Genomic DNA, 23,423 nt, shown 5'->3' with positions numbered 1-23,423 from the left:
AAGGTGGATTTCATCTTCCACGTTTATGATGTTATATAACGCATGACTCTTCCTGTTATTTCGTGCACCTGCTTAGCATTGTGAGTAGACAATGTAATTAACTATCCGAGTTGTCTCGCTATAAATTATATAATAAACTGTGGGGTGCTTTTTTTTTATTGGAGTAGATATTCTGAGTATATTCATTGTGAATAATGTTGCAGTCTGGTTTGCTCTCGAATGTGTAGAGAATAAAGAATTCATCAAATCACAACTATATCTGCAGACCCCGCCACCAAAACCCCTAATCCTTCAGATTCATTAAGTGGGCTCCAGGCTATAAAAAAAACTAAAACACAAAAAAACGCCCAAAACTAATACAACATATAATTAAAAGCGCCAACAGTCTACGTAAACTAGGTGAAGACATAGAAATAGTCCCTGCCCACGTTGGAGTGTTTGGCAACGAACACGCAGACAAAGCAGCCAAATCTGCACTAAAATTAGAAAAAGTAAGCATCAACCTACCAATGTAAAAAGATTAAATCAAAAGTAATACAAAAGTGGCAAAATAACTATCAGAAATAACTAAACTACATACAGGCGACACTAAGTTAAACTCCCACCAACACCAAACTAAAAAAACACCAATCCGGGAAATGCCCCCACTGCAACTTAAAAGAACCTCCTGAACACATAATACTATATTGCACACAGTACCAGCAACATAGAACAACACTCCAATCCACTCTAAACTGCAACAATCAAATGACACTAGACACGGTATTAAACCCCCTAAATGACTTACAAACCTTATGCACTAGGCATATATCTAATCAAAACAGGCCTACTCGGCCGCATCTAACAAAGTACAACAAACAAGCTGCCAATAAACCTTAAAATTCTAAATCTTCAAAAACATACTTAGAACTACATCTACTAAAACTACATTTAGTCCCCCCTCCATCTTTTGCATGGCATATTTCAAAATTCCAAATTTGTTATCCAAATTAAGTACACAACTCTAAAAGCCCCCCTAGGTTGCCCCACCTTCTCGGACATACCCTTTTCGACCAAACTCTAAATGGCCTGGCGGACCCGTGCGCGAAATACGCACGTTAAAGTCCCAATTTAAAAAAGTAAATAAGTAGACCCCGCGTATCTGAGACACTCGACATGTGTATACGTGCATCAACTTTTGCACAAACCAAGTGTAGCAGTAGTTTGTCTGATTAACGAGCAGAAACTCATTTTACAACTTACCACTATGTGGAACAGATAAACAACACAGTATTTGACCTATCATTTTAAAACCGTCTATGGATCATGTCTTTGAAAATCATTTACAAGTTCAACACATAAGGAAGACATCTTTAATTTGGGGAACACAATGTTTTGGAGTGTATACTTACTCCTTCACCTGATGAAAGAGTAAATATTACTTCGAAACATTGTGTTCCTCATAATAAAGTTACCATCCATAAATTCTCTTCCTTACATGTATGTATCATCCGTGTATCACCTGGTTTCTACTTCGTTTTGAGGAAAGTTATTCCGTTTTCATAAGCACATCAAAGCGAAATGTATTTTCATATATTTAATCCTGAATGCTAAATGCTAAACAGAGACTGTGATGGCCGCTGTTAACACTCAGCATTTCAGGCATTTACGGACGAACGCAAGTCCTTATTGTGTATGAATCAGATGAACTGAGGACCAAAATTGGGGTGAATCTAGAAAAAAAAAGTGTATTCAGGCACCACTGGGAATTGCGTTCTCATACACTACTCCTAATTCCGAAGACTATTGATAACTTATACAAATGAGTTACACACATCAGGGAATATAAACATTTGTCCATTAATTTCTTATTGATTAATATAGAATAGGTCATGCATCCTTGCGGAAAAAATAGTTTTAAGAACATAATTTTGTATCCATGTAAAGCTTTATGCTGTTAATGGACCTACCACCTACACCTCTTTAAATATAACACGAGCAACATGCTTATATAGCTCCAGGTTAGATTGAACATACATCCGACATACATGGGGAAGTAACGCACGACAGCATTTCTGAAGTGCACATGCAGTGTACCACTTTCTCGGCACTATTACCGACTTTTGCGGCACTATCGCGGCACTTTCACGGCACTATCGCGCCACTTTCACGGCACTATCACGGCACTTTTGCGCCACTTACGCGAAACTTTGCGGCATTTTCTAGCCACTTTCGCTGTATTATCGCGCCACTTTCGAGTCACTTTCGCGATACTTTCACGGCACTATCGCGAACGTATAGCGAAATAGTTTGGCGATACAGGGGAAGTGACTTTTGAAATGTAGTGTATTCCCGAAAAGCATAAGTTTCAGTATCTATTGAACAAATCAGCTACTTGTATTGAACTAAAGCCCAACAGTAAACACCACATAAGAGACCATTGTTACCTTACATTTGCGGTTGATACAAATGACTGCCTTGCTGGTACATGCGTGTTGCTATTGGTGTTTGAATGGGATTTTCATGAGGCCTGTGAACGTCAGCATGAACACAGGTATACCCACGTGCCTGTGTGTGACGCCTACCCGGTACAGGGGTGGGCTAACAGAGCACACAACAGGGAAGACAACATAAGAGACCATTGTTACCTTAACCGAATCGAAGTGATATGATAATGGCAAGTTGGTGGCGACAGAAGAAGTGGTAAAAAAACGCTACATTTTACATACAGGCTGTAATGGGCAATGTTAATATGTTAACACATGCATATGTTAATATGCATTTTTCAACATATGACAAATCTGAGCAATATTAGATATATATCATATTATATAAGTACCAAGCAATATCCAATATCTCTCAGCTCTTATTATGTTTTCATGAGGTCGAGGCACGTGGGAAAAGAGTATTTGCAGTTTAAGTAATAAAGAAGGTGAAGATGTATGTTGACATGCGGAAACATTCTCTCAATGAATATTTTATTTTTTTAGCAGCTTTTATATACTTGTACCCGGTAATAGTGTAATTATAAGAAATATACACATGGACACGTGTCATGCCACGAACTTGAACAAATCAATGCAGTCTCGATAAGGTACAATGTATCTACTGTATCAGAGTCACATGTTCTATAACGCCTAGTTACTAGTAGTACTTTAAAAGTACTGATATTGCCTGGTAGCATATCTGTGATGGTATAAACGTTTCTTTCAACAAACAATTTTCAATAAATACGTTCCTCAGAGTTATAAAGTTGCTTATATAAGTTCATAATTTTCACAAATCTTGGTTTGGATTAGGTTTTACAACAAAATAGCTCAATTGCTTTCACTGAAATGATTTGAATATGAAGTGCTGACGTGATTTATCCACTGATTTTCCAGTACACTCTACTACTAACAGAAATGTAAACGTAATTGATCATTTCGATGAAATATTTTGAATAACATTATCTGATCTATGTTGTGACCTCGAGTGGTAACGCAAAGCAAAGTCAGGGACAGTTGTGACTTGTGCGGCAAGTTACGTTGGTTCAGACTCGATGACGTCATCGTGTCCGTACAGGCAGACTAGCTGACATCGGTTTTTACAAGACTGTGCCTAGCCAGTCTAGGAATTATTAGACATTAGACATAATCCTAACACATATTTCATAAAAGAACGAGTTTTTTCGAGTGTACGAAATTTTGACCGCGAATGTTAAACCCTATTTCACCTCAGTTCACCTCGAGTGTACTTTGGCGTATGCCTGACTGGATGAAACTTATGCTAGCAGGAGTACTTTAAAATCTTATATCATATTGTGTTTTGAAATATTCAGATGGTGGGAGTTTTGTCATATTACCTGGATGAGACTAACAATTTTTTTATGTACAACTCGTTTTTTTGTTTTATAAAAGGCAATATTTCTTTCCAGAGTTGGTACAAAATACGTTATGAGATCACAGAGAAACAATGGAAGTATTGAATATTAAGGGGGGCTTGTAAAACAGAACCATTACTATGACACATACATAGAGACCCGTAAAGATCAGGGTTAGAATTGTTTTTTCAGCAACCCATGATTGTTGTCGCAAGAGGAGGCTTGGGGTAGTTCTGATTGCGGACTTAAAGACCAAATAAACAAATATATATAGGCCTTTGAGTGTTGGTAATAAGCTGGTTATGAGTTCTGAACTAGTGATTGTAGGGTTTGGTTTGTTGTTTTACGCCGCACTGAGCAATATTCCAGCTATATGACGGCGGTCTGTAAATAATCGAGTCTGGACCAGACAATCCAGTGATTTACATCTTAAACATCGATCCACGCAATTGGGATACGATGACATGCATCAACCAAGTCAGCGAGCCTGACCACCCGATCCCGTTAGTCGCCTTTTACGACAAGCATAGTCGCCTTTTACGGCAAGCATGGGTTGCTGAAGCCCTATCGGATCTTCACGGGTCCGTTATTTTAGGGATGGAGCTCGGACGTCAGATGTCGCTCAATGCATGTATATTCGTGAATAATTACGTTATTCATAGGTATTGTTGCCTTGCCTTTGTTTGTGACGGGTGCTACTGGTGGATTCACTCACATTTTAGCCTTTGTCTGATTACCGTCACTATTCCAGAGACAAATAGACTTTTTGCGGAGATTTCATATGACTATGGAAAGGGTTAACGCAGATATTGAATTAATAGACAATTTCGGAAAATGTACGAACGGAAATATTTGTACAACACACTTTTCTGCATTAAACATTCAGTGGTGACGTGATAGAGGAACAATGACAATCCTATAGACTGTTGATCCAAATGTTATACAAGAGAAAGACGTTTCAAAGGACTTTGTGTTATATTGCACGATTTGAAAGAAATAGTTCACCTTGACCTACCTTAACTACCCAGAACACAAATGTTTGTATATATCAATAAGTGGCATGCTAACTGATACTGTTTTCGAGGTGTTCTCAAACAATTACTTAATTATGAAAGTTAAAACTCTTTAATCAATTAAAGCATATAGGATTTTATAGAAGTTCAAGTCTTCGTGGTTTTGTTTTCATGCCAATGACGTCGACGTCAACACCCTTTGATAAGAGTAGCTAAATCATGTTGATACCCATCGATGTGGTAACGCCGCAGTTTTTCTACTTCGGTTGTACGCTATCAACCAAGTCCCCAAGCTTCACCGCCGCCATCATATATACTCAACAACAAAATGAAACTATACATCATGGAAAATCGACTCTAATTTATTGCGTTGGAAACGTATATGAAATATACAAATTGTTGAAAAACCATGTTTAACCAACATGGTAAGTATTCAGTTCGTCTGTGACACTTACAGTCCAAACGACGTGCCATCGTGCACGTGCATTGTCCTCGTGTTTTCCATGATAGTTTCAGCCCATGAAACACCAGATAAAACACACCAAAAAAAGACAAAGTACTATTGTTGCTGTTGTTGAGTGCGGTGTTAAGCAACACACAAACAAACCGAGCTCCTGGCCTCCCGATCCATTCAATAACCTCCTAACCTAAAAATCTCAGGCTGTATGGAATATGTCAATCATGTTGCATGGCCCCATATAACAAACAACGACTACGTGATCACAGACACACCAGTACGACAGTCAACAGTCTGCTAACTATAGCAGCTTTGGTGCTCAGTAAGTATACTCTTATGTTCAGATATAAGTTTTAGTCACAGTAACAATTTAAGGTATTATGTTTTGTCATATTTGTAAATTTACTATTATGTTATTGAATTATGAATAATTCCAGTACACTTGTAGTGTTTTCAATGTTCCTCTTTGTGCCAGAAGAGCTGGGTCCTCAGGATTTCCAGAATCCTATAATCGTGGAAACATGCTCCGGTTATACTTGTTGGTTTGTCTGACCCATACTGTTTTGAATTTCGCCTACAGTTAGATGAAGTTATGATAATGATAAAGTACGGAAGCGTTAAGGGCCACGGTGGATTTTTTTTTGTATAAGTATCTCCTACGTAGGACTTAGTATCTTCTACGTAGGACTTAGTATCTCATACGTAGGACTTACTATCTCATACGTAGGACTTAGTATGGCCTAGAATCACTATCTCCTACGTAGGACTTAGTACAGCCTAGAATCACTATCTCCTACGTAGGACTTAGTATCTCCTACGTAGGAGATAGGAAGTCCTACGTAGGAGATAATTCTGGCGTTTTTTGTTCAAATCCTACCTCATGAGCCAGTAGTCGAAAGCTCTTGAAATTTTGAACCAAGATACCATTTTGTTTCTAAATGAAAAAAAAACAGTCTGGAGCAAAATTCACGCAATCAGGGGTAAGCATATACTTTAAACAACGACCATACAGTCGAAGAAGAAGACCAATATTCTAGACAATCACTTCTCAATTGTCAGCAGCAACAAAAAATGCAGAAAAGAATTCAAACAGGAAAACAATATGCCTAAAATATGAAAACAGACGCAAAGCAAGCAGCTGGTATACAATATACCCGTTACTGTGACAGAATTTGATAATGCAATAGAACATAGAAAAGGCACTGCACCTGGTCTTGACTCAACCAGTTATGAGATATTAAAAAAAACCTTCCTAGCAATTAAGAGCCTACTCACTGAGAGTTATTGTCCAAAGGAAAAGTCTCAAAAGCATGGAAACATGCTGCAGTTATCCTGCTTCAAAAGCAAGGGAAAGATTAAGCCCTACGAAACTCCAAGTGACCGATCTCACTTACTTCAAACATGTACAAGCTATGGGAGCTATGGGTACAGAAAGATTCATGCATCACCTTGAAACTGGCCACCTGATCAAAGCGGCTTCAGGAAGGGACACTCATGTATAGATCACATACTGAGGCTGGAAAATGAAATTTAAAAAGGCTCAATGAAACAGACAGTACCCAGCCGCAGTATTTCTGGACTAAAACAAAGCCTTCAAAATGGTATGGCCTCACAAAACTAGCACAAAATGGAGAAGAAGGGAACATGGCAAACTAGACAGCTTCCTGCAAGACAGGTCGCTGTCAGTTAAAATAGGGAACAATCAATCCGATCCTGTGCACAAGACAATGACACGCCACAAGGCAGCATTATAAGCCCACCCCTGTTTAACATCATGATCAATGACCTATTTGATCATGTCAACTCTCCTACCCAAACTTCTAAATTCGCTGATGAGTGAGCAATATGGGTAAAACACAAAGCTATTTCACAAATCCGAAAACACTCCAGTCAGCCCAGGACGGAGTAAATCAATGGCGAAATAAATTGGCGTTCACTCTTTCAAGTGAAAAAACTGTTTGAGTTCTATTCAAACGCAAATAAAGGGGAAAGGTGCCGTTACTCAGTCGCTCCATTAAAGGCAAACCAATCAAATTCGAAAAATCCGCAAAAATCCTAGGGGGATCCCAGATTAACACCTCACTTAAAAAACTGGTGACCTATCTCACTTTTATCAGTTTTTACAAAATAGTTTCACTTGCTATCTCCAAAAGAATTAAATTTGTGCTCCATATATTAATTAGCGACGACCAAAAAGGCTTTATGTCTGGTAGGTTGATCGGTGAGATAACGAGATTAATTTATGACCTTATGGAATAAACAGAATCACACCAAATTCCTGGACTACTGCTACTTATCGGCTTTGAAAAGGCATTCGATACAGTTGACTGGTCCCTCATAGATAAAACACTAGCTTTTTCATTTTTGGACGATCAATACGTTCGTGGTTCATTACATTATATAACGGGATAGAATCCAGTGTACTTGTAAATGGTTATGGTTCGCCTATGTTTAATATACAAAGGGGATGTCGTCAGGGTGATCCACTCTCTCCATACATATTTATTCTCTGTGCAGAGATTCTTGCCATAATGATAAAAAAAATATCAAAGGGGTAACAATAGACAATGTAGAATTTCCAATCAATCAGTTTGCAGACGATACAACGTGTATTTTAGACGGTTCCGAACAATGTCTCTTTGCTGTGTTTAATGTATTATACGTCTTTGACAGATTTTCAGGTCTAAAAGTTAACATTGAAAAAACGCGTCTCATATGGATTGGATAAAAAAAAACGCTCAAAAATGAAATTATTCCCCGAACCTAATCTCAATTGGGACCAAAGTGACTTTGACCTTCTAGGAATTACATTTACCCAGGATCTTGATGATATGATAGTAACAAATTATAAAGAAAAGATTAGAATATTTGAACGGTTAATGTCCATTTGGTCAGCCCGCAACCTTACTCCCCTTGGCAGAAACACGATTTTAAAATCGTTAATTATTCCTAAGCTACATTATTTATTCAGCTCACTACCAAATCCAAATTGGACATTATTCCAACACGCCAGCAACTCTCGTTCGGCCTGCTATATATATACAGAGAGAGAGAGAGAGAGAGAGAGAGAGAGAGAGGCCTGCTATATATATATATATAGAGAGAGAGAGAGAGAGAGAGAGAGAGAGAGAGGCCTGCTATATATATATATATATAGAGAGAGAGAGAGAGAGAGAGAGAGAGAGAGAGAGAGAGGGGTTATCACGCGAGTGTGTTAGGGGATGGTAAATATCCTGCATTAGGAATAAACATTGTATTTAGCGAGCCTTGGCGAGCTAAATACATAGTGTTTATTCCTAATGCAGGATATTTACCATCCCCAAACACACAAGCGTCATAACCTCTTTATCATATAATGTCAGTCTTTAATTCTGTGCTTCAAAATCGCTTTCCCCCTCTCAAAATATTATCGAAACATTGCGAGTTTTCCTGGAATGCGCGCATTAATGTTATTACGTCACATGGAAAGTGATGTGTCAGTCAGACAGCGGCAACCCATCGGTCTGTCTGCTAGAGTAACTGCCCTTTCTGAAAGGGAAGCTACTCTAACCCTAGTCTATGAGACGTCACGGCCACTGTCAGGCGTTGTTGACAGTCGGTCTGTCCTGTCATATTAAGAAGTCTAGTCAGATGTACACTCAGCGACAAAACGAAACAAGGTAACAATTCAAACATATTTCGGCCAAATCCAACTATTTTAATTTGTGGAAACGTTTTCAAGCCGCAGAGGTCTACAAGAACAGATATGGCTACTGAGCCTGCTTGGCTAGGCCTCGTGCCCTCGCAAAATTGTTTCGAAATTTATATCTTCAAAGTTGCCAAAACTTATATAATGCCTCAGCTACATCACAGTTAGACACTGATTTTCAGTATGTTAGACTGTTCTTTTGATAACGATAGCAATTATCCCTTAAATTCATCCGGATTCCCGATGGTTAATTCTGACTCAATCGCCGAATGACGAGGGCGACGCCATGTTTGATTATAAACAGCGAAAGTAGTCCCTACTTGACCTTTGATATTTGCATCTTAATCCGCATATGACCCCAACGGATATCGTATTATCCGGTGGCTTTATCCTGCCGAGAAACCTACCCATTATATGATAAATATCTATATTACATTTCTCACACATGAACGCGCTTCATCTCGTGGAGGTACAATGATATAATTAATATTCATGTGTGCCAGGTTGCCTAAACCTCTCCCTCACAACTATATTCAAAACAAGTGTGTCCCCCTGAGAAGGTACTGTTACAGTGCATATATTTCAATACACTTTTTATATTTTTAACAAAATAAACTTAAACTAGGAAATTCTAAAATTCGAAAGTCGCTAGACCAGTACTTCTCGTTTTTATCGCCACTGGTCGACCATGACGGTTGCCCCTCGGCAAGCTCATTCAAGCGAACAGTAAATTACGTAATCATAGATTAAGTCGGCGCGTACGTCCGCCCCGGCCCTTGTTCTCTTGATAAATGTTTTGTTACCAGGTGGCGCAGGTTTTGACCATCATCTTAAACTGTAATTAAAATAAACTCTTCTTAGGCAACACTGATACCATTCTATTACTGGCTGCTCTTTGTGTAGTCAACTTTGACCGCCCAGGGCAGATAACAGAGACCGAAATTACAACTTCAAAGTAATTGTTAATGTGATACGAGTAGAGCTGTGGGGGTATATAACTCCTTGGGTGTTGGTCCTCAGCACACTTGCTTGAATAAACCCTAAGGACCTCACAGCTCTCTTCTCTCTTGTTTCAAGGCTAGCTCCCAATAGCTAATTCCCCAAACCGAGGCCTGACAGCGTATTGGGATCACCCAAAAAGGCAACAGGAGGCCTACACCCTCGACTGCCTCTTCTCTCCAACATGCTAATTCTCACTCAGCCAACAAGAGGTCTACACCTTCGACTTCATCCACTCGCCAATATGCTTATTCAAAAGCAGGCAATATGAGGTCTACACCCTCAACAGCCTAATCTCACAAACCAGCCAGCCGTGCTCATCCAAGTCCCATGCCACCTACTGACAAGAAGACAAACAAGTCGGCCACCACTGCTACAAAATCCTCCAACAACAGTGTCCACACCAAACTACCATTCATGTCTCGTCCCTACAGCCAACTGAGGTCTTCAACCAAATCATGCTCATCCCAACAAAACAACTTTCCAAAGCATACAAACATTGACAATGGCACTCTTGACTCACACAGTGTCTCCATCAGAAGATATCGGTAGAGATGACATAACATCCTCTATATCTGTAGACTTTGTCTACAAGTCGGGTCCTCCCGATCTTCCTTCAGGCCCTATGGTCTTTGCTATAGGAACTGATCTTGATGATCAAGACTTGGCAGAAAAGCAACTTAAATCTCCTGACCTTCGTCCAATCATGGACTACATTGAAAAAGGTGAAATTCCTTCCACCTATACAGATGTTCAAGTCAAGGGTCTAACTGGCCTTGCTCAAGAGTATGACATACGTGATGGTATTCTGTACCACTTCTATCATGCAAAGCATAGAGGTCAGAAAAACAATCGCCCTCCTATGGTAACACAGCTAGCTGTCCCTGTCTGCTGTCGCAAAGAGCTTCTTTTTGCCTACCATGATTCCAAAGCTGGTGGTTGCCACTTTGGACGAGATGCCACTCATTAGACAATACTCACAAAGTATTACTGGCCAGGCTTATACCAGGATATTGAGAATTATGTCAAGTCCTGTGATGACTGCCAACGCTCCAAAAGAAGGACAAATGCCAAGCCAGCACCAATGGTGCCCATGCCTATTGAGGAAACATTCTCTCGTCTCCATGTTGATATCCTCGGGCCATTGCCTGAGACTAAGGAAGGTTATAAGTATGTTCTCCTTGCAGTTGATTCCTTCTCACGCTGGACAGAAGGTTTCCCTATGCGCAGTCAAGAAGCCTCTGACGTTGTATCAATCCTGTTCACTGAGGTCTTCTCACGGTTTGGTGCTCCCCGTACACTTCTTACTGATAGAGGTAGGCAGTTCACTTCCAAGCTAGTAAATGCTCTCTGAGACCTCCTCGATATCAAGCACTACTACACTTCGTCCTACCACCCCCAGACTAATGGGATGTGTGAAAGGAGGAACAGTGTCATAGAGCAGGCTCTCCGAACATATGCTGACCCTGATCAGACCAATTGGGCCAAACTCATTCCATGTGTTATGATGGCCATGTGCAATGTACCTTGTCAATCTACAGGGTATTCACCACACTACCTTCTGTTTGGAAAGGAAATGAATCTTCCTTTTGACACAACCTTGCTGCCTAAATCTAACCTCGGCAAAGATACACAGGGTCATCTTCAAGATATCTTGAAAAATCTGAATGTGGCAAAATCCCTTGCAAAGGACAACATGTCTGCTGCTCAGGATAAAAGCAAGAATCTTCAGGATATCAGAGCCAAGGAACCTTCATTTGCAGTTGGTGATCAGGTTCTCATGACTGATCCAACTGTCAAAACTGGCCTTTCTCCCAAATTGTCAAAGAAATGGATAGGACCTTACAGAATCATTCGCATCGGTCTAAACCATACATTCAAACTACTGAACACTAACACAAACAAAGAACATAAATCCTTCATTCATGCCAACAGACTTAAAACTTATACACCTCCAACCCCTCGAAGACAACCTGCACAACCAGCTCAGCATCTAGCAACACCAACTCAGTCGACGTCCTCCCAGCCCGACAATCCTCGTAGAGAAGCCTTACAAACAGGACAGCATCAATCAACTCCAACTCAGTCAACATCCTCCCATCCAGACAATCCTACCACAACACAGCACGTGTCCGCTGAGCATCCCATTATGCTACCTCACTCGTCTGATAACTCTGACAATATTCCACAGAGTCCCACATCATCTGCCCAACCAGATGATCAACTTTATGCTGTAAAACGCATACTAAAAGCTAAAAAGAAGTCAGGAGTAACTCATTTACCTAATTGAATGGGAAGGTTACCCCCAACGCACCTGGAAACCTGCCTCCAACCTTAGTGCGGAAATGATAAGTGATTACAATACATTTAGAACAGCATCTGGTCACAGACGGAAACGGAAACACAGATATTTTGCAAAATCATAGGTTGTGACCTTCCATGCTAATCCTCCTGGCAACAAGTCATCATTTGTCAAGGTAGATGAGCTCTGACCACCCCCTACAAGTAATCAAATTGCCTTGTGTTCTATAAGTGCTACGCATTGAACTGTTGTGGCCACAACTTTCCTGCATCAATGGTCATCCCATCTGACTTGTTCTTTGGTTTCTGTTTGTCTTTGGTCCATCATGGAGAGCCACTATCCTTGAGTTCGGCTGATATTCGTGCCTCCTGTCCTGAGTGAACTTGCTTTGCCTCCAATTCCTAACAAAGATACGTACACGTCAACTACATCTGTCAACTGTCATCACCACCTTAACGGACTACAATGCCTCCATTCTGTTAGGAATCTTGACTGTTCCTTGGGCAGCATTCCTCATCCTTGTCTCAAAATCTCAACTGTCTTCTCCAAGACTTGAGTGTGCCACGTTTCCAATTCTTCCACTAACTCTGTGTCCTTCCTATTTGCATATCCAACCGCCTTCTGCACATTCACAAACTCTTTAAGCACCCCTTTGCCACCTATATCCTAAGAGTTCACCACGGATACTTTGGAATCATAGACGTAGCATGACCTAGATGTGAAATGTTTGACAGTGTAAGGGCAAATTGTTGGGGAACGCTAAAAACTCCCTCATCACACAACAACCTTTCCTCATATTATGTATGTTCTTGTTAACCGGTTTCCTTTTCACAGAAATGATTGTTCATTACTTCAAATTGTCATTTTTCTTGTAGTTTAATATGTACAGTAGGTATGTTCCAGAATCTTTGTAATGGAAATAGTGTGCCTTATGTTTTCAACTTATCCAACTATCTTCATGCACACATTTTCTCATGTCCAACGTAATCTATTGTATCATTGTATTTTGATTATCTATGTATATTCGCTTCATTTTAATCCTTTTTGGGGACTTTTGAGGACAAAAGCTCCACGACGCACAGGGGTATTGTTACAGTGCATATATTTCAATACACTTTTTATATTTTTAACAAAATAAACTAAAACTAGGAAATTCTAAAATTCGAAAGTCGCTAGACCAGTATTTCTCGTTTTTATAGCCACTGGTTGACCATGACGGTTGCCCCTCGGCAAGCTCATTCACGCGAACAGTAAATTACGTAATCATAGATAAAGTCGGCGCGTACGTCCACCCCGGCACTTGTTACCAGGTGGCGCAGGTTTTGACCATCATCTTAAACTGTAATTAAAATAAACTCTTCAGGAGTATAGGTAATAGGGGTTCTGTCGCAACTCCACTGGAGCTGGATTTATATACCAATACTACTACTACAGGGGGAATTTTTTATGCCAAAATGATTATGCGATTCCACGATAGTCATGAGGATAAGTTAAATTGGCTCTAGCTCACCAATACCTGGGGCCAATCATTGCTTTAGATGAGCCTAAATGGTAATAAAAATATTCTTCATTATTTTTATCAATAAAGCGATATTCAACATTTTTATTAAGTTCTTTGTTCATTTTACAAGAAGACCAGATTATATACCTACACTCTTCTTGTAAATTGATAAGAAACAACTGATAACCGTATTTGGTTGGTTTGACATCACTGATATAATAAAAACTATGTGGTATATTCTCTCCATTTAATAGTTTTTTCGATCTCCATTATTATATATATTTATGTAAGCATTTGTCTAAATGTGATCAAACAATAGTAAGCAATCTATTTTTAATCTCCAACCAGTTCTTTGGTTTTGGCACGGAATAATTGACGCGCTTGTTGCCTCCCCTGTTCTATGAACTTTTTTTTCTCATCCTCGCTAATACCACTGGTCTTATGAGATTTTGATCGAATCTCCTGCTTCATTTCGTTGTATTTGGTGAGTTCCGACAGCACTAAACGAAACTCATCCTTGGATATCTTACAATCGACCATTGCTGTCGAAATATGATCCTCAATGCTGTTCAACTTTGCTTCGGCGAGTATCCTAATATTATCATGTTTTAATGCTTTCTTTTGCAACCTATGAGAAATGAATTTTATCGCTATTCCTGCCAGTCCCGAGACTCCAGCGGCTATTTCCATGTTGAGCACAATAGGCGCGGCGATTATAGTTGATAGTAAACCGACACCAGCTACACCGAGTCCCATGCCAGTTGCTACAACTCCGTCCAGAGCATTCACGGCTCTGCGATACTTTTTATACAATCCAAGTCTCAACTCCCTATCCTTCTCTATTCGATGTTTTATGTCGATTATTTGATGTAATCGAAATCCATCAACAGTTTCCATCTTTTCAATTGCTTCATTGAGCGCTGGATATAAACTCATAGTGTATATTTCGAATATATAATAGTCTTTAATTGGTCTTGCTTAAATGTTTTGATAGTATACATCAACCTTATCAAATGTATATTATACGGCAAGAATATCTTAGTGAGAGAAATACTACCACTTTTAATAATTTGGACCCCCTCGAGGGTTGCTGCAATACTGCAACGTTGACGCTCGTGTTTCTTGAGCCATTTAATCGATAGACCTGGTAATATTTCGAAGGCATCTACCGGTGCATCTCCGAACAAGACTTCAATAATAAGAGTAGAAATATTAGGTATTGCACTCAAGTTAACTTGAATGTCATCGAATTAAGCAACCAAATTTAATCTAACATTTTGGACTGTCGGACGACTATATAACATATGACCTGGGTCTTCTGGCAGGGGAGAGACTAACACATTTTTTCTTGTTGACGGGATATAGGTCGCAAGTATGATACCACTATTTATTATCTTAGTTAAATTATGTCCCTTACCCATCATCACATAAGGTGGGGTAATGACAATATTCAATAGCCACTCGATGTTTGCTTCGACCATAGTCCATTTATTCTCACCGTTGTGAGTAATATTGTACGAAGTGTTTTTAAGGAGTCTACTAACGTCAACATCGCTTAAATCTTCTAGATTACCCGTGAATGTGACTTCTTTCCGCTTGTATACATTATCGTGTAAGTGTAAAGCATATAACTTACCATTGGTACCGGGTTTACCGAATCCTTCTGTGTGTCTGAGATCGGAAAGCGCAATTGTATTACATTGTCTGAGTGTTCCAGGGCCTGATGCATCAACCATTATTTATAATATGGAGTGTTACACTTAAGTATCCTATATGTACAGGTTGGTGTTTTACATCTAATACAGAAATTTTGAGGTCTGAAATAATACCCCGCTTTAATTTTTTATATTGTAATGATGAGAAAGATTCCGTTCTATCCTTCTGGAAAGGATCTGAGCAGAGTTGAAGGACTTTCTAGTTGAATATTATCCGTCGTATTGAATTGATCAAGATTGATGCACAACTCTTTATAGGGAACTAAATCGGGCAATGTATCTCCTTGAATTGTTATGTTGAGTTGTACATGTTCGGGGAGTGGTGTAATTCCAAGTGTAATTGCTAAGGCGCCGTTAAAAATAACAAATTTTCTCCAGTTTCTATTTTCATTGTCCCATTCGACTCATTTTGTGTGAGACTAGCTCCATTAGGCTTAAGAAATTCATCATTGAATGAGCATACGCTGTAATACCCATCAGGTATAAAAAATTCGCTAATAATTTCATAGTGTTCACCTAATAAATTTACCCCATTATTACCTCTTGCAGCACTTATATTGGTCCACAGCGGGTAATACGTTACGTCACAGATAGCGACTTCGAGTTGTCCATCCGAGTTATCGATAGTACGAAGCAGTTGAATAGACTGACCATTTGTTATTCCAGGGAGTGTAACATACATATTAAATATACAATGATACTATATCATAACTTAAATATGAAATCAACTTACATTACTAATCAATCGATTATTGTAACTGCCTCTGGTGCTGAAGTTTTAGTTAAATTCCACGATATCTTTGAAAAATACAGTTTCACGGCAACTAGCGATAAAATGGTGCACGATTGGTTTCACAATCTGATGCAATTTTGGCAGAATCAGTTAAACTTTGCCGTATGGTGTGCCACAACGGGATGTGGTGTATCTGTTAATGCCCCAGGATTTAAACTATATAAGTCTGTTATATTATTTCACGTGTACTATCAGATTAGATGTATACTTAAAGAAGCTTTCAATGCACAAAAACAGTTTGTCGCAAACATGGAGGACGCCATTAATTCACCAGTTGACATACCAGCGTTTTCAAGATGTATTACAGTACGCTCAATCCAAAGTGGACTTTGTTTATGCGCCGGGATTATACATGTCTCCGAGTAATATGGAACTTAAGATCGGTCAAGTGATAGGCTATAATAATAAAATTGTTATTGCTTCCGATCAACAAAAAACAGGTATAAATTCAGATCTGAATGTCGAATTAATAATGCAAACAATCACAGGTGAAAAGGGAATAGTCAAGCCACAAACACCAACTATCGCTCAACCATCTACTGACGCACAACCACAAGTACCACCGCATATTGCGGCTATAAATCAACAACATATCGATGAAAAAACAGCGCTTGTATTAGGTGGAGTCGCGGCTGGTTTGCTCATGATTTGGTTAGCCAACTGATTTGGTTAAATAGTTCTTAGCGAACTGATTTGGTTAAATAGTTCTGAGCGGATACGTACAACAGCCCTGCGATTGCTACGATCAGTGCCCACAAGTTTTGACTAAGCCAAGTGGTGGTCTTAGCTAATAAATTCAATAGCCAGGAAACAACACTCCCTATTATATCGGGAAGTGCGGCCGCGGCTTTCTCAGCGAGCTTTCCCATTGCTGAACCTAATGCTTTTAAATGCTTTTTTATCCACTCTTTTATACCGTTTTTATCACTTGGCGGTGATCCGCTACCACCTGTACAACCTGTGCCACCGGTTAACGAGAGAGTCAAAGTCGATATAATAAATCCCATCGTGGTTAAAATACTGGCAATTGTTATTCCCTGCTCTCTGAACAATGTTTTAATTTTATCGGCCAGTGTAGTGTCATCGTTGAGGACTTGATCGATAGTTTCTCGAATTCGACTGATTTGCGAACGAAGTGCCTTTCTATTACTGGAAGCTGCTTCGAGGCGGGACGATCTTTCGTCTTCTAAGTTAAGCAATCTTTCCGCTACGCGGCATCTACTGAACTCATCGCCTGCCTGTTCAAGTTTTGTTTTCTCGTAAGCTATATGCTTGTTGATTTTGGATATCTTGGCTGTATTATTCATGAGTTCTCCCCGCATTGTTCGCATTGCCTTGTCAAGACCTCGTAATTCCCTAATACTAAACTCCGAGGATGGTACCTGTAACGTGGAATTATCGTAATAGGTATCTAAGATTTCTCCGAGTCCGTCAGAGGCCACCATCGAGGAAGCTTCCAAATTATCTGTGTTACTGAGTTCTTCCCGCACAATCCTAAGAACCTTAGTAGTCTTCGCAGAAAGCCGCGAGTAGTCCACAAAACCTAATTTATCACGAACAGTGCTGATACCGTGTTTACTGGCTATCGTAGACAAGGCTAGGGGCTTACGAGTACGAGAATGCATAAGATCAATATCCGGAGCGCCACGCAGTCGCAATATTCCTTTACTATCTATCTCAAACTTTGAATAGTCACGACCAATAGGGGTATCTTTAAAGGTATCGTAATAATCATCAACGGTTGGGTTCAAAAGTTCATCGTTAAGATTCGTAAAGCTGGTTTCATCAGTATCTTCGATTGGATTCTGGTTATCAAAGGTATCTAGATCAAAATCAGTCATTTTTATATTAAACATAGGGTACATGTTTTCAATATAACAATGTCTTCGCAATACGGACGCAAGTTAAACCCACAACGTAGACTTTGAGATCCATTAGGGGTCAAAGCAATTCGTCAGTCTGTAACTATAACTAATGACCGCTTCTGGTTGGCTTTCCTAATCTTGGCGAACACGATGTGTTAGTTCCCGGAACTGTCCGACTAGCATTTACGATTAGTTTGACTTCTTCCGACGTTAACAGGGAGCCCGTTCAGAACATAGGTCGTGCTATCGTTAAGAAAATCGCGATTAAAATTAGCGGTAATGAAGTTTTGAGTATCGACGATAGCGATGTATACTATTGTTACATGGATCTCTGGAGAATGGATAAAGAGCGGGAAAACTTACAGTACCAAGGTATTTGTAATAAGAACACATTGAGACTGCGCGTGGGCGCTGAAAATGGTGATGGTACCCACGAAAAAGATAAGGCCTTTGCCGACGCATTATGTAACCGATTCTATGTTCCCCTAGACTTTGAATTACTAGATTCCCACATGCCCTTTTATCAAGCATCCCTAGGCGATAGGTTAGAATACGAACTCACTTTTAATGACTACGGTAGAGTAATCAGATCTGGTGAAGATGCTAGCTATTCCATTGACAATATCTTGCCGGAGGATGATATGATAAAGGATCCCAAATTAGCCAGACAAATTTGTAACCATTATACCGGAAGTTTAACCATTTTGTACGATCGCGTGCTGCGACACCGAAAGATTACGAGGGACAGAAAAGATACGATGTGGAATATCAATCTAAACGTCCCCACGAGGTCGTTGAAGGGTATTTTAATGTTGTTCGAGGACCCCTCCGATGCGTTTAAAAGAAATACCGAGAAGTTCTACAATCCCAAGATTACAAAAGTAGAATTGACTATCGAGTGCGTTCCTAATCAACTATATAGCCAAGGAATGCTAGCGTATCACCAGTGGGATGAGATTAAAAAACTTCCTTCTATAAAACGTTCCCCTGAAGTTATCGTGGTCGTGAAAGATCTGTCTCTCGGGAGTGTATCGATGGGTGAATACCTCACCACTAAGTACGCGCTACGGGTTGTATTGGATATGTCATATTATATTATGTTAGACTTAAATATCTCCTTAGGTATTACATTATGGAATGCGACGAACTCATCGAACAAATGCTCAAAGAATCTGATGCAGATCAACATAAAGAAAGACTCACGGCTTTGGTAGCCGGTGGAAAATGTTCCCAATATTTGGGAGAAAATTATATCAGCGAAAAAATTGATAACATGACCGACGAAGAAATTAAAAAAACTGTACGCGCATTACGAGTCTAGACTGGGAGCTACCATGACTAAAACGATAGGGTCGGCTATGTTACATCTATACACAGTCGTAGCTAGTACGTTTCTCCCTATCCCGGCAGAACATCGCATGTATTTATGCGAATCTCTCAAGAAAGACCCATTCATCGAACACGCTATAAGCGCAGTGAGCTGTGAGTTTTATCATAGATACGAAATGTTCTTAGCTCCGTTCACCACAGCTTTAATAACGGCTAGGTATTATCAATTTAAACATACATGCCCACTTAATAATATAAAGAACGAAGTTCAAATAAATAATGGAGACTCAACAAATTGTGAACGAAACTGCACAATAGAGTGCGGAAACGCAACAACATGTGAACGAGGAACAACTAGTGAATGAGGAACCACCACAAACACAAAAACAACTCAGAGTTACTAAGAACCCCCCAAAAATAGCTGCAGGAAGGAAGGGAGGACTGGCGCGCAAAGCGAAATTAATAAATAATTCAAATATTAATCCGATTAAAACATGGGCACTAGTAGGAGTTGCTGGTATAGCGGCTGTATGGTTCTTTTATAAGACCGGAGAAGAGAAAACGTCACCCCCAATGCAACAACAAGTTCAATTAGAGGTTACCCCCCATATAATGCTATAAGAAGCATGACTACTCCAGTTACAGACGGTAAAATGTTGGTAAACGCAACGTATCATTCAGCGGTGGTCACCGGCTTGGCCATTGGCTATGCTCGTATGGCTAAAATGATTACTAAAGCCACACCTCCCAAGCTAGATTTTAATAGTTTTGATATTAGTATGTCCGTTCTTCATATTGGTTGGCTATGGCAATGAAGGATATGCTCATCAAACAAGGGCTTATCCCGGAAGACATAATGAAGTAATTTAACATTTGAATATATTATATTCATATAACATTTGAATATTTTATATTATTAAACATATGGCAACAATTGCGATGATGGTCGGTGGAGCTATTGTTAATGCTCTAGCTTTTTCGGGGAGTAATTATTTATTTTCTAGTATGAGGGAATCAAACGCTAAAGAAGTTGAAGAGGAGCGTAAACGACATAACGAAGCAATGGAACAACTCCAAGCAGCCCAGTCACAATATACGCGGCAGAGAATGAAGAGATTAGACTTTATTCATGAAAAACTGCTTAAGGAAGGACATTCAATTCAAACGTTTAAGGATGTCGAATCTGCCATGCACGAATACTTCCTCGTTTATGGGAAAAAAACTCGACCCAATACCGAGACCAATAATGAGTCAGTTTTATACACCGTCAGAGACTCAGAAAGACCGTGAGGTCACATTTGTGATTATGGGATTGACTGCTGTATTGATTTTCAGCTATATGACTACTCATAAATAACCATAGTGACAGCTGTGGCTATGCATAAATCATGACATAGTTAGCTAATCTATAAATAGCGTTGGCTGACTGCCTCACCAGTGTAGATGTGATTTGCATTAAGACAAATGATATGATAGATGTAAAAACCATGAATAATTGCAAATTTACACTCATGGGTAAGAAGACTCTATGTAACCGACGCTGTGTTGAAATTTACTGTGGTATACACAATTATTACATCAGGCGCGGAAACATAAACTATACGTGTTCTGTATGCGGGATAGGGGTCAAAGGTCGTTATTGTTTATGTAAGGAACACGGTGCTGATAGGGTCAGGAACCAGATTATTTATGCTAGGAAGAAAGATTACATCAATGAGAGGAATAGGTTGGGGAGAATACGTATTTAAATATATGAAAAACAACCAATTAGACATTTGACTCATTTTGCATATACCATTCAACCACAATGGTTTTTGTCAGAGAGTTGAAGGCTATGGCAAAGCAACGTGGTCTACATGGATATTCTCGAATGAGAAAAGCTGAATTGATTACCTTACTAGGTTTGGAATACAACAAACCCCAGACTGTTAGAGAATTCAAAGCTCAAGCGAGAAACAGTGGGCTGAGAGGTTATTCTCAAATGAGAAGAGCTGAATTGATCGCTTTACTAGATATTGATAATAATGATGATGATAATATTCAACAACAACAAGAATTAATATTTGTACCCACATCCGCAGGCGTTGGTAAATATCTAAGAGGTTGGAAGATGGATATTAATTCCAACATGGATGTTAACGATATTAAGCCCATCATATGGAGTAAAATTAACAAGGAGTTAGATGATTTACATAGTATAAAATACCAGCTGACGATTAAAATGTTATTGAGTAAAAGTAACACAGACGATAGCACCGAACATACCGAACCATATTTCCGTAGCAATCAAGAAGTTGTAACCGAATCCGATATTATAAACGCATCATTAGATACATCAATTCAGAGGATACAGGAAACTTTAGAACGCTGGACTAATAGAGGTTCGGGTTGGGGTGTGGATAGAATCGATAGGTTATATTTAGATATAGCAAATTATATGCCCTTCAAAGGTGGATCTTATATAGATTTACCCCCGTAATATAAGAAGAAAAAAGCCATAATTAACGTAAAAAATAAATCCGATGACTGTTTAAGAATGATGATAAGATCTGCATTGTTCCCCGTAGATTCTAAAATTGCAAATAGACCTTCTAGCTATCCCCAAAACGATGGACTCAACTTCGATGGTATAGAAGAACCTACACCAATATCACAAATTGATAAGGTGGAAAAGCAAAATAATTTGCCACGTCAGGGGTAATTATCGGGGAGCCTCTCATAACGAGTGTAACTTGAAACTAAAAATGAATTCTCAAACAATACCCATCCCCGTTGTGTTTCACAACCTTAGGGGATACGATTCACATCTCATTATGCAAGCTATCTCAAAGACCGACGGCGGTTTAACGTGCATTCCTCATAATATGGAAAAATACATATCGTTCTGGTTGACTAAACCTATACATTATAGGGACAAGGATGGGAAATCTAGAATAAAGCAAAGTAATGGGCTTAGATTCATAGACTCCGTACAGTTTCTGTTATCTTCCCTGGACAATTTAGCTAATGCGAACAATCCCGATGACTTTGCGATAACAAATCAATATACCGATAAGATAACTCGTCATTTGTTGCTGAGAAAAGGTGTATATCCTTACGAATATATGGATGATTGGTCTAGATTCGAAGAAACTGAATTACCACCCCTCGAATCATTCTATAGTAACTTAACAGAATCTAAAATAACAGATGCCAATTATGAACACGCTCTGACGGTCTGGGATAAATTAGGTTGTAAGAATTTAGGGGATTATCACGATCTGTATTTAAAAAACGATGTTCTGTTACTCGCCGTTATATTCGAAATATTTAGAAAGACATGTTTAAAACAATACGGCTTGGATCCGGCATGGTACTATTCCAGTCCCGGACTATCGTGGGATGCATTGTTGAAGAAGACCGGCGTAGAACTAAAACTACTCACAGATTACGATATGCACTTGTTTATTGAGAAAGGATTAAGAGGGGGTATATCGATGGCAGCGAAAAGGTATTCTAAGGCTAATAATAAATTAGTGGAAGGATACGATCCGAGTAAACCCGACACGCATATATTATATCTCGACGCTAACAATTTGTACGGATGGGTATGAGTCAACCTTTACCCACTGGTGGTTTTGAGTGGGTCGATGAGAATGATATCGAAGTGAATGATATCCATAATATTAATGTGAATGATGCGAATAACGGGTACATACTTGAAGTTGACTTGGAATATCCAAGTTCGTTACATAAAGATCATAACAGTTATCCGCTAGCTCCCGAAAGATTAATGGTTAATAAAGATTGGATGTCAGAATATCAACGCTCCTTGATGGGTAATACAAGGTTAGCCAACGTAGAAAAACTCATACCAAATTTGATGGATAAGACAAAATATATAGTTCACTACAGATATCTCCAGTTGTATCTATCGTTAG

At 39.3% G+C, this 23,423-nt stretch overlaps 1 pseudogene; it reads right to left on the bottom strand.

Moving 5' to 3' along the window:
* Positions 1-23,423, bottom strand: part of LOC139450817 (uncharacterized) — a 456,581-nt pseudogene that overhangs the window by 416,382 nt on the left and 16,776 nt on the right.

The sequence above is a fragment of the Haliotis cracherodii genome, unplaced genomic scaffold (genome assembly GCF_022045235.1).
Source record: "Haliotis cracherodii isolate W230 unplaced genomic scaffold, xgHalCrac1.p SCAF_8, whole genome shotgun sequence".
Taxonomy (NCBI): domain Eukaryota; kingdom Metazoa; phylum Mollusca; class Gastropoda; order Lepetellida; family Haliotidae; genus Haliotis; species Haliotis cracherodii.
This window is presented reverse-complemented; position numbering and strand designations above follow the sequence as displayed.